Consider the following 10,071-nt stretch of genomic DNA (forward strand, 5'->3'; position numbering starts at 1 on the left):
AGAGTTCGAGACCAGCCTGACCAACATGGAGAAACCCCGTCTTTACTAAAAATACAAAATTAGCTGGTGTGATGGTGCAAGCCTGTAATCCCAGCTACTCCAGAGGCCGAGCCAGGAGAATGGCTTGAACCTGGGAGGAGGAGGTTGCTGAGAGCCAAGATCATGCCATTGCACTCCAGCCTGGGCAACGAGAGTGAAACTCCATCAAGAAAGAAAAATAAAAGAGAGAGAGAGAGAGAGAAAGAGAGGAAAAGGAAAAGGAAAAGGAAGGAAGGAAGGAAGGAAGCAAGGAACCTCAGTTGTCGTGTCATAAAATCTCTGAGGTGAAAATCTGAGTCCACCTGTAAAGCCAGGTCCTTTACTCACAGACCAAATCCTACATCATTGAAGCAGCTGAGAAACTGATGGAGGCCAGGAAATTCCTGAATACCAGGAGTTCCGGATCCCTGCGGACTAAAGGAAATATCTTCAGAATGATTCAAAATACTACAGCCCTATCAGTGATACTAACTCCTTTGCCAATGTTAAATTTTACTATTCAAATTAAGGATAGAAAAACTTAACGGCTGGGTGCCTTGGCTCACGCCTGTAATCCCAGCACTTTAGGAGGCTGAGGCGGGCGGATCACGAGGTCAGGAGATTGAGACCATCCTGGCTAGCACGGTGAAAGCCAATCTCTACTGAAAATACAAAAAATTAGCTGGGTGTAGTGGCAGGCGCCTGTAGTCCCAGCTACTCGGGAGGCAGAGGTTGCAGTGAGCCGAGATCACGTCACTGCACTCCAGCCTGGGTGACAGAGCGAGACTCCATCTCAAAAAAAAAAAAGAAAAGAAAAGCCTACCTTACAGTGGCCGGGCACGGTGGTTCACACCTGTAAACTTTGGGAGGCCAAGACGGGTGTATCACAAGGTCAAAGTTCAAGACCAGTCTGGCCAACATCCCATCTCTACTAAAAATACAAAAAATTAGCTGGGTGTGGTGGTGGATGCCTGTAATCCCAGCTACTTAGGAGGCTGAGGCAGGAGAATTGCATGAACCCTGGAGGCAGAGGTTGCAGTGACCTGAGATCATACCATTGCACTCCAGCCTGGGCAACAGTGTGAGACCCTGTCTCAAAAAAAGAAAAGTCCTTACCTTACAGTTACTAAAAAGCATAATTAATTCATCTTATGGTCACTATTCCCAGAATATTATATACCTTTGCATCTTTGCATTCCCATGCTTTTGCCTTCTGTCCAATGATCTCCTACTTCTCTTTCAAAATTCCATTAAAATGTCACTTCTACACCTTGACTGTCCTCTCTCCTCTGCTTGTAATTTTTTTTTTTTTTTTTTTTGAGACAGAGTCCCACTCTGTCGCCCAGGCTAGAATGCTGTGGTACGATCTCAGCTCACTGCAAGTTCCGCCTCCTGGGTTCACGCCATTCTCCTGCCTCAGCCTCCTGAGTAGCTGGGACTACAGGCGCCTGGCTAATTTTTTTTGTAATTTTAGTAGAGGCGGAGTTTCATCATGTTAGCCAGGATGGTCTCGAACTCCTGACCTCGTGATCCGCCCGCCTCGGCCTCCCAAAGTGCTGGGATTACAGGCGTGAGCCACCGCATTCAGCCTGTAATTTTTCAAAAGACAAAATCTTTTATCTTGGTGCTGTTTCAAAACGAGATACCAAAAGCAAGGCTAGTTTTACTCCAACATTTCTAACAATGTATTTTTAATGCTTTTTCCTCTCTTCAAAAATGATACACTTCCTTAAAAGTGGGTTTTATATTTCCATTCTATAACAGTCGCAGAGGTACAGGAAGTACTCAACAAACCCCAGCAGAATCAGCAAGAGTTCCAGCATGCAGCTGACCACTCCCTAGACCAAAAGCTGTTTCTGAAGTGGCACCAAGTTTGTTAGAAGAGGAACAGAGTTACAAGTCCCAGAGCCAGGCCACAGAGGCAGATAGTTTCCTCTGAACTGGGTTGTGCTGGGGAGGCAGCTGCTGTTTACCCTCCCTGTCACAGACACAGCTACTGCTCTGTCTCAGCTGTCAGTCACAGAACAGGTCTCCACACACAGAAAAACAAGGATGACCTCTGTTGCGGAAAGAGCAAAACACAGTAGCGTCAGGGAGCTTTACAGTAAGTTTTCTTGCAGAAAGGCAAGCTATAGGACAAAGGTGATGGACATGGTGAAACAGCCAATCAAACAGCTCTGTGTACAGGTTACTTACCTCTTATGACCCTGTTTGACCCCATTCTCAGTTCTGTCCAATCTAAATCTTGACTTTGAAAACAAAGGCCAGGACTTCCTATTTCACAGCGCAACAAACACCACAGCCATAGTTCTTATCACTAGCTCTCATCTGCGCCTGATAATTATCTCACCTGTCTCCAATTGCTGACTACTAAGCGCTAACTGATTAATCACCACAGGACATATTTATTGAGGACCAAACTTTAATATTTCAAGGGTACCCCAAATGAGTTACTGGTGGGGTTACATAAGCTTTCATTCATGCCACCAAACCAAGATTCACGAATTCTGAAAGTTAAAGCTGATTACCTCTTTGGATACATAAAAACAATATATTAAAGCATGTCACAAAGTGCAAAAAAAGAGGCAACCAGATGAAAAATAGGCTCTTGGAAAAGCCCAAAGCAGCAGGCCGATTGTCCTAACGAGGACAGAGAAACTCTTTCCGTAGGAAATAAAGTTGCCTCAGCCAAAAAGAGATCCAAACATGGGTTTTGATGGATTCTTGTTACAACCAGTCAAAGACAAGCTCAAAGAAAGTGGAAGTTCAGATTTCCCACAGGTGAGTTGAATCTTGCATCCAAGAGAACACTTAGGTTGACGTCTCATATGCAGGCTGAGCAAGAAGCAAGCAGCAAGACTTAGCCAGTGATTCTGATTCCAGGCTGACATCTCTGTGCTTGAGCTCTGAGCTCCTCGGGCAGGACAGCCTGGAATTGCTCCTGCACCAGCATTCCCACAATCTGCTTCTTTGTGTGAATATCAGGTCTCAACCACCGACTAGAAAGGTCCAGGAGATGCCGGATGAGGACATCCCTGGGGCCAGCTGCATCCTCACAGCGGAACTTCCTGAACCTCTGGAGGCTTTCTAGCATGGTCTTAAAGTCTTCAACAGAGTCTTCACTGAGGCTGTCTGGCGGGAGCCCAGAAGGCTCCCGTGGAATCTGGACCTGGAAAACAGGTAGTAGGACAACTTCTGGCTGCTCGGCCCATTGTTTCATTGGGTAGTGATCTCATTTGATCATTCTGGATGTCTGTATTTCTTTGTGTCTCTGGGTACACTTCAGTCTCCATTATGGAACACCAAGAAAAAAAAAAGTTTCAGACTTCTAGGCACAAAGAGAAAAGTAAGAATCAGCAAAAACAGACTACAGCTGTTAAACCACTCTGATCTCATGGATCTGGTCCAGACCCAGGTTCCATCAGCCTTCCAATCATAACAGAGTTTCTTAATAAAGCTACTAGAAACTCTATTGTCTTCTTCTTGGTAGATCAATTAACACAATTGAGAAAACATGACAGTGGTTTAACACAGTAAGAAATGTAGGTTCTCAAAGCCAATTGAAGAATACTGGCCTTGCTAGAGAATCGTGCATTCATTTTGCCCCTCACTATGAAGTATTTTACATTATGTTGAAACAAGAATTGCATATGCACGTGATTTGCTTGAGAGACGGCTTAAAACCATGGGTGTTTGCTTCCTCCAACCATTTTGGTTTTTCTTATTTTTTGCAGGCGGTGTCTTGCCCTGTCATTCAGGGTGGAGTGCGATGGCACGATCTCGGCTTACTGCAACCTTCGCCTCCCAGCTTCAAGCAATTCTCCTGCGTCAGCCTCCTGAGTGGCTGGGATTACGGGCACGTGCCACCACGCCCAGCTAAATTTTGTATTTTTAGCAGAAAGAGGTTTTCACCAGGTTGGTCAGGCTGGTCTCAACTCCTGACCTCGTGATCCGCCCGCCTCGGACTCCCAAAGTGCTGGGATTACACGCGTGAGCCACCACGCCTGGCCCTTCCAACCATTTTTATATACCAGTTGCTATGTCTACAAAGCGATTTATGAAGAGGTGCCAAAAAAGGAGAATAAGGTCAGTTCATTAATATCTAATCTACTGACTTTCTACCTCCCTAGTCTATCTCTTTCATCATGATTAAAGAATAGCAAACATTAAAAAGTACTTCAAAGGAACAGTGCACTATGTATGATTGCACCTGTGAATAGCCACTGCACTCCAGCCTGAGCAACATAGCGAGATCTCTTAAAAAAAAAAAAAAAAGAAAGAAAAAGAAAAGAAAGCCAGGCGAGGCAGCTCACACCCATAATCCCAGCACTTTGGGAGGCTAAGGTGGGTGGATCACCTAGGGTCAGGAGTTCGAGACCAGACTGACCAACATGGAGAAACCCCGTCTCTACTAAAATTACAAAAATTAGCCAAGCATGGTGGTGCATGCCCTGTAATCCCAGCTACTTGGGAGGCTGAGGCAGGAGAATCGCTTGAACCCAGGAGGCGGAGGTTGCTATGAACCGAGATCGTGCCACTGCACTCCAGCCTGGACAACAAGAGCAAAACTCCATCTCGGGGGGAAAAAAAGGTGGATCACTTGAGCCCAGGAATTTGAGACCAGCCTGGGTAACATGGCAAAACCCTGCCTCTACAAAAAATACAAAAACAAAAAAATTATCTGGGTGTGGTGGCACAAGCCTGTAGTCCCAGCTACTAGGGAGGCTGAGGTAGGAGAACCACCTGAGCCTGGGAGGTAGAGGCTGCAGTGAGCCGTGATCACGCCACTGTGCTCCAGCCTGTGCAACAGAGTCCTTACCACCCCCCCCCCCAAAAAAAAAAAAGAACCCAGGTTAAGATCAAGAATGAAGCACCTCTGATCAGTGTATGGGATTGTCAAAATGCTAATAGAGTACAATTCCAACCCTTTGGATATTTGAGAGCTCCAGGATTATCAAACTAGCTACGGTAAGCAGGAGGAGGGGGGTGGCCAAATTAAATACCTGTAAAATGCCAGAAAAAAAAACCTTTGCTTCATTTGGGCTAGGGCCCCAGTTCAAAAAAGGAGTTATTTACAGGAAAACACATCCTATGTTAATTAACTTTAAAATAAGAGACAGTTCAAATAATAGAAATGACTAAATTAATTCTCACATTAGGGTACAGCCCCATGATGCAGTTACTTTTCAAGGATCATCATTTTTTTTTTTTTTTTTTTTTTGAGACGGAGTCTTGCTCTGTTGCCCAGGCTGGAGTGCAGTGGCACGATCTTGGATCACTGCAACTTCTGACTCCCAGGTTCAAGCAATTCTCCTGCCTCAGCCTCTTGAGTAGCTGGGACTACAGGCACGTGCTACCACACCCGGCTAATTTTTTCGTATTTTTAGTAGAAATGAGGTTTCAACATGTTAGCCAGGATGGTCTCTATCCCCTGACCTCATGATCTGCCTGCCTTGGCCTCCCAAAGTGCTGGGATTACAGGCGTGAGCCACCGTGCCCGGCCCATCATTTCCTTTAATACTTTGTTCCCTCAAAGAACTAATCCTTTCCTGACATATAATACATAGCAGGAGAGTTGACATTTAAAATCCCTCCCACCTCAGACAATCTCTCAAATCTGTTTCCTGGGCAACAATTGCCAGAAGCCAACAATCACTAATGCGGACTAGCTGCCATGCACCCAGCACCTAGTCACCCTTCTCTAAAGGTTCCCTGATCCATTTCTTAGGAGACTTTAATTGATTCTGGACCCAGCAGCTTGGATATTCTTGGGAGAACACCAATTCTTCTCATATTATCTTGGTTTTTGCTCAGTTAATAGGGTGTGCTCATCCCCCAAAGTAAGCTGTTATTACTAACCTAGGGTGGTGAGTAGGGAAAAGTAGAATCACTTAGGGGTGACTTGGACTAAAATATTTCGTACAAGAAAGGTTATAGGTGAAACACCGTGGCAAAGCAAAATCTTGGGAACAACCTAAGTGACCATCAACAGGGAAATGACTGAAGTACAGTCAGCCATTCAGTGGTGCCGCCATGTAAAAAATGAAGCAGGCTTTATGAGTACTGGTGATTAAAACTGTCCATATTACAACATGACTAAGGTCCTGATCGATATGTAGTATGACCCCCCCCATCTGAGGAAATTAAAAATACATACATACAAGCAAATAAAACCTGATATATCCAAATAATACATGGAAGGTTATCAAAGAAATCAATTGTATTTACTTCTGAAGGGCAGATACAGTAGAAGGGGGAACACTTTTCATTTTACAACTTTCTGTATTGGTTTCTAACTACACACATGTATTACTTTTGTAACAACTCAAGAGGAAGAAAACTTCAGGCTTTCCCCTCCTGCCCAAAAGCCTTTCTGAGTGAAAACCCCTAACCCACTTAGGAAAACACCCTTTTATCACTTCTTCTAGCTCCTAGCACCCAATGTCTTTCCAGGTTTCTAGGAACAGTCTGTCAGTGGGCCTTTTTTATCTTTATTTTTATTTTTTTTGAGACAGAGTCTTGCTCTGTGGCCCAGGCTGGAGTGCAGTGGCGCGGTCTCAGTTTACTGCAACCTTTCTGCCTTCTGGGATCAAGCAATTCTCTGCCTCAGCCTCCCAAGTAGCTGGGATTACAGGAGCCTGCCACCACACCAGGCTAATCTTTATGTTTTCAGTACAGACGGGGTTTCACCATGTTGGCCAGGCTGGTCTCGAACCCCTGACTTAAGGTGATCCACCCACCTCGGCCTCCCAAAGTGCTGGGATTACAGGCGTGAGCCACCACGCCTGGCAGTCAGTGGGCCAATTCTTAAGGCTGGCTCTCAAAGATGAACCAGCACCACAATTTACCCGGCTTATAAATCCTATCAGCTTCAGAAGACAACTTGCCAAACAAACTTATCCTCACCAGTTAAAAGCTCATTTTCTTTTCTCAAAAACCCAGTGAGAAAAAATAACTCCAGGCCAGGGGCAGTGTTTCATGCCTGTAATTCCAGCACTTTGGAAGCCCGAGGCGGGTGGGTCACTTGAGGTCAGGAGTTCAAGACCAGCCTGGCCAACATGGTGAAACCGTCTCTACTAAAAATGGCAAAAAATTAGCCAGGCGTGGTGACGAGCGACTGTAATCCCAGTTACTCGGGAGGCTGAGGCAGGAGAATCGCTTGAACCCATGTGGCAGAGGAAGTTGCAGTGAGGCGACATCGCGCCACTGCACTCCGGCCTGGGCGACAGAGCGAGACTCCGTCTCAAAAAAAGAAAAAATAACTCCAGTGTACTGCGCCCTTATTTCCTGACATTGCGCCGAACGTCACACATAGATTCTCCTCCATAAGATCCTTAGTTCAGGTTAAATTCTTGATAAATTACTGCCCCAGGAGCCTCCGCTGACTGCTACTACCATTTGTGGAATTCTGCCGGCCAGACACCCCACACCGCATTCCCTCACAACTGATCCTCCCGATAGCCCACGGGGTAGACGCTGTTATTTCCATTCACAGATAAGCAAAGTGAAGCTCGGAGGGAGGGGACTTGCCCAAGGCCACAAGGATAAAAGGGAGTGCGATGACTCAAACGATAAAAATAATCCCGGGTGTGGTAGGGGGAGCTGAACCCGACTCCTCCCACTATGTGGCCGTGGCTCCGAAGGCCTAGCCTGGGTCCGGAAATGGGCTTCTAGGGCCCCACGACGAGGTCCACCTCCAGAGCTGAGGTGAGGTCCAAGTCAGCCCGAGAAGCCCGCAGGTCTCACATTTCAATCATTTTTCTACCCCACAGGCAGGGACTCCCCGCTCCTGGGGCAGGCAGCCACTGTGGCCGCGAGCGAGCGTGCGCGGAGAAGGAAGGGGACAGAGGGAACGTTCACCTGCGCAAGTGCCACCTCGGAGGACGGGGGAGCGGGGTACGAGGGAAGATCAGGATAAGACCCTAACTCCCACAACTGAATCCGGGAAAAGGAGACCACCACTCCCCGAGCTTTGGAGCGCCGCGCGGGAACCGGAAATTATGCCCCGCCCGGAAGTTAAAAGGAGGGGCATAGGTTGGAAGCGGGCGGGGGGCCGGGTCTCTCTAGCCTCCGGAGTGCTCCGCAGCTTCGTGATTTTAACTCTTGGTGGTCTTTTGACCGTCCTCAGTCGTTACCGTGCGGAGTTTTGGCTACATTCTAAGCAGCTTTTTCGCTCCGGAGACGTTCTTTGTCTTTTTGAGCTGCAGTTTGCCCAACTGCAAAATGGAAAGAAATGAAGCAGGAATTAAGATACTCTAGGAGCTCGCCCACAGCTGAGTCAGGGCCCCATTCTGAGGTTACACCCTTGGGCCTTTGCACCACTCAGAGGAAGGAAACCAAGAGAGAGGGGTGGCTGGCTGCTCTTTGGAGACAGTGGTTCTTGCATGTGCGCCCCGCGGAATCATTCCAGATGAGTCAGTGGATACAGTCTATAGGTCCTGCCTCAGTGTACGCAAACAGCAGTGGGCATATGGCCGTTGGGGGTTGATACAGCCTGTCGGGGTCGGACTCTGTGTGTATAGGAGGCTAAATCTCAGCAGGACTTTTCCAGTTGCTACCAGACTACGCACTGTCGCCTGATGGTTAAGAACTGAAGCTTTACAGTGAGCCGAGATCGCGCCACTGCACTCCAGCCTGGGCGGCAGAGCCAGACTCCGTCCCAAAAAAAAAAAAAAAAAAAAAAAAAAAAAAACCTGAAGCTTTAGCCATGCGCCTGTAATCCCAGCACTTTGGGAGGCAGAGGCGGGTGGATCACCTGAGGTCAGGAGTTCGAGACCAGCCTGACCAACAAGGTGAAACCCAGTCTTTACTAAAAATACAAAAAGTAGCCGGGCGTGCTGGCAGGCGTCTGTAGTCCCAGCTACTCGGGAGACTGAGACAGAAGAATTGCTTGAACCAGGGAGGCGGAGGTTGCAGTGAGCCGAGATTGCGCCACTGCACTCCAGCCCGGGCGAGGGATCGAGACTCCATCTAAAAAAAAGAGAGAGAGAGAAAAAAGAAAAAGAACTGAAGCTTTGAAGTCATACTGATCTAGTTTGCGTCTGATCACACAGATTCAATGACACAGCCGGCCAGAGAAAACAGAGATGCTAACCACTGCAGCCGCGATCTTAACCCTGAGGGGGAGGGATTGAGCTGTTAGAGAGAGGTACTCTGTTGTCTTATCCCTCTCTCTTTCCAGCTGGCGTATCCGAATGGACTGAGCTATGGTCCCTCTCTCTTTCCAGCTGGCGTATCCGAATGGACTGAGCTACGGGATTAAGAGGGACACCCCAAAGCCCCCATTGCTGGGTTATTGCTCCAGAGCCAATGTCCTTGGGGAAAGGAAGATATGCCCTTTGTCTACACTGCCACTGCTAGTCTGTAAACTCCTAGACGGCCGGCTGGTGGTTCACAAACCAGGACTCCTTGCTCTGGCCCTACTCCTACCTACCAGAATGACTGTGAATCCTTCCCCACTCACTCCTACAACCAGGTTTCCACCTCCTCTCTCAGCTTAGGTTTCCCTAACTGTAAAATAAGAGGGTTGGACTAGATTAAGGACTTCCAGCTGTTTCTCTCTCCCAAGCTCTAAGGTTCCTTAGGAATGCTTCAGAAAACAGCAGGGGTTTTCTGAAGGGGTCCAAGGATGCCACTTGAGTCCCAGAGCAAATCCAATTTTATAGGTACATTAATTTATGGGAAAGTATATACATTTAGGCTTGTGTAAGATTATTATCCCAGGTAAAATTCAGCCTTTGTGCTTCATCTTTCCCCACCCTCCCATTCACTCAGTTTGCTCTAAGAATACTGGCCTTCTGGTTATTTTGCAAATAACTGGGGTCAGGAGTTGGAGACGAGCCTGGCCAAAATGGCAAAACCCTGTCTCTACTAAAAATACAAAAATTAGCTGGACATGGTGGTGCAAGTCTGTAATCTCAGCTACTCAGGAGGCTGAAGCAAGAGAGTCACTTCAACCCAAGAGGTGGAAGTTGCAGTGAGCCTAGATCATGCCACTGCATTCCACCCTGGGTGACAGAATGAGACTCTGTCTCAAAAAAAAAAAAAAAAAGG

The 10,071-nt window shown here is 47.2% G+C and overlaps 1 long non-coding RNA gene across 1 annotated transcript; it reads right to left on the reverse strand.

Moving 5' to 3' along the window:
- Positions 1–260: 260 nt before the first annotated feature.
- On the reverse strand, positions 261–8,024 carry LOC111547788. Its single transcript, XR_002733219.3, has 3 exons — positions 7,879–8,024; positions 2,215–3,346; positions 261–453 (listed from the first exon to the last, which is right to left on the reverse strand). It is a non-coding gene; the product is annotated as an uncharacterized LOC111547788 (long non-coding RNA).
- Between the last annotated feature and the right edge of the window lie 2,047 nt (positions 8,025–10,071).

Source organism: Piliocolobus tephrosceles, chromosome 1 (assembly GCF_002776525.5).
Source record: "Piliocolobus tephrosceles isolate RC106 chromosome 1, ASM277652v3, whole genome shotgun sequence".
Lineage (NCBI taxonomy): Eukaryota > Metazoa > Chordata > Mammalia > Primates > Cercopithecidae > Piliocolobus > Piliocolobus tephrosceles.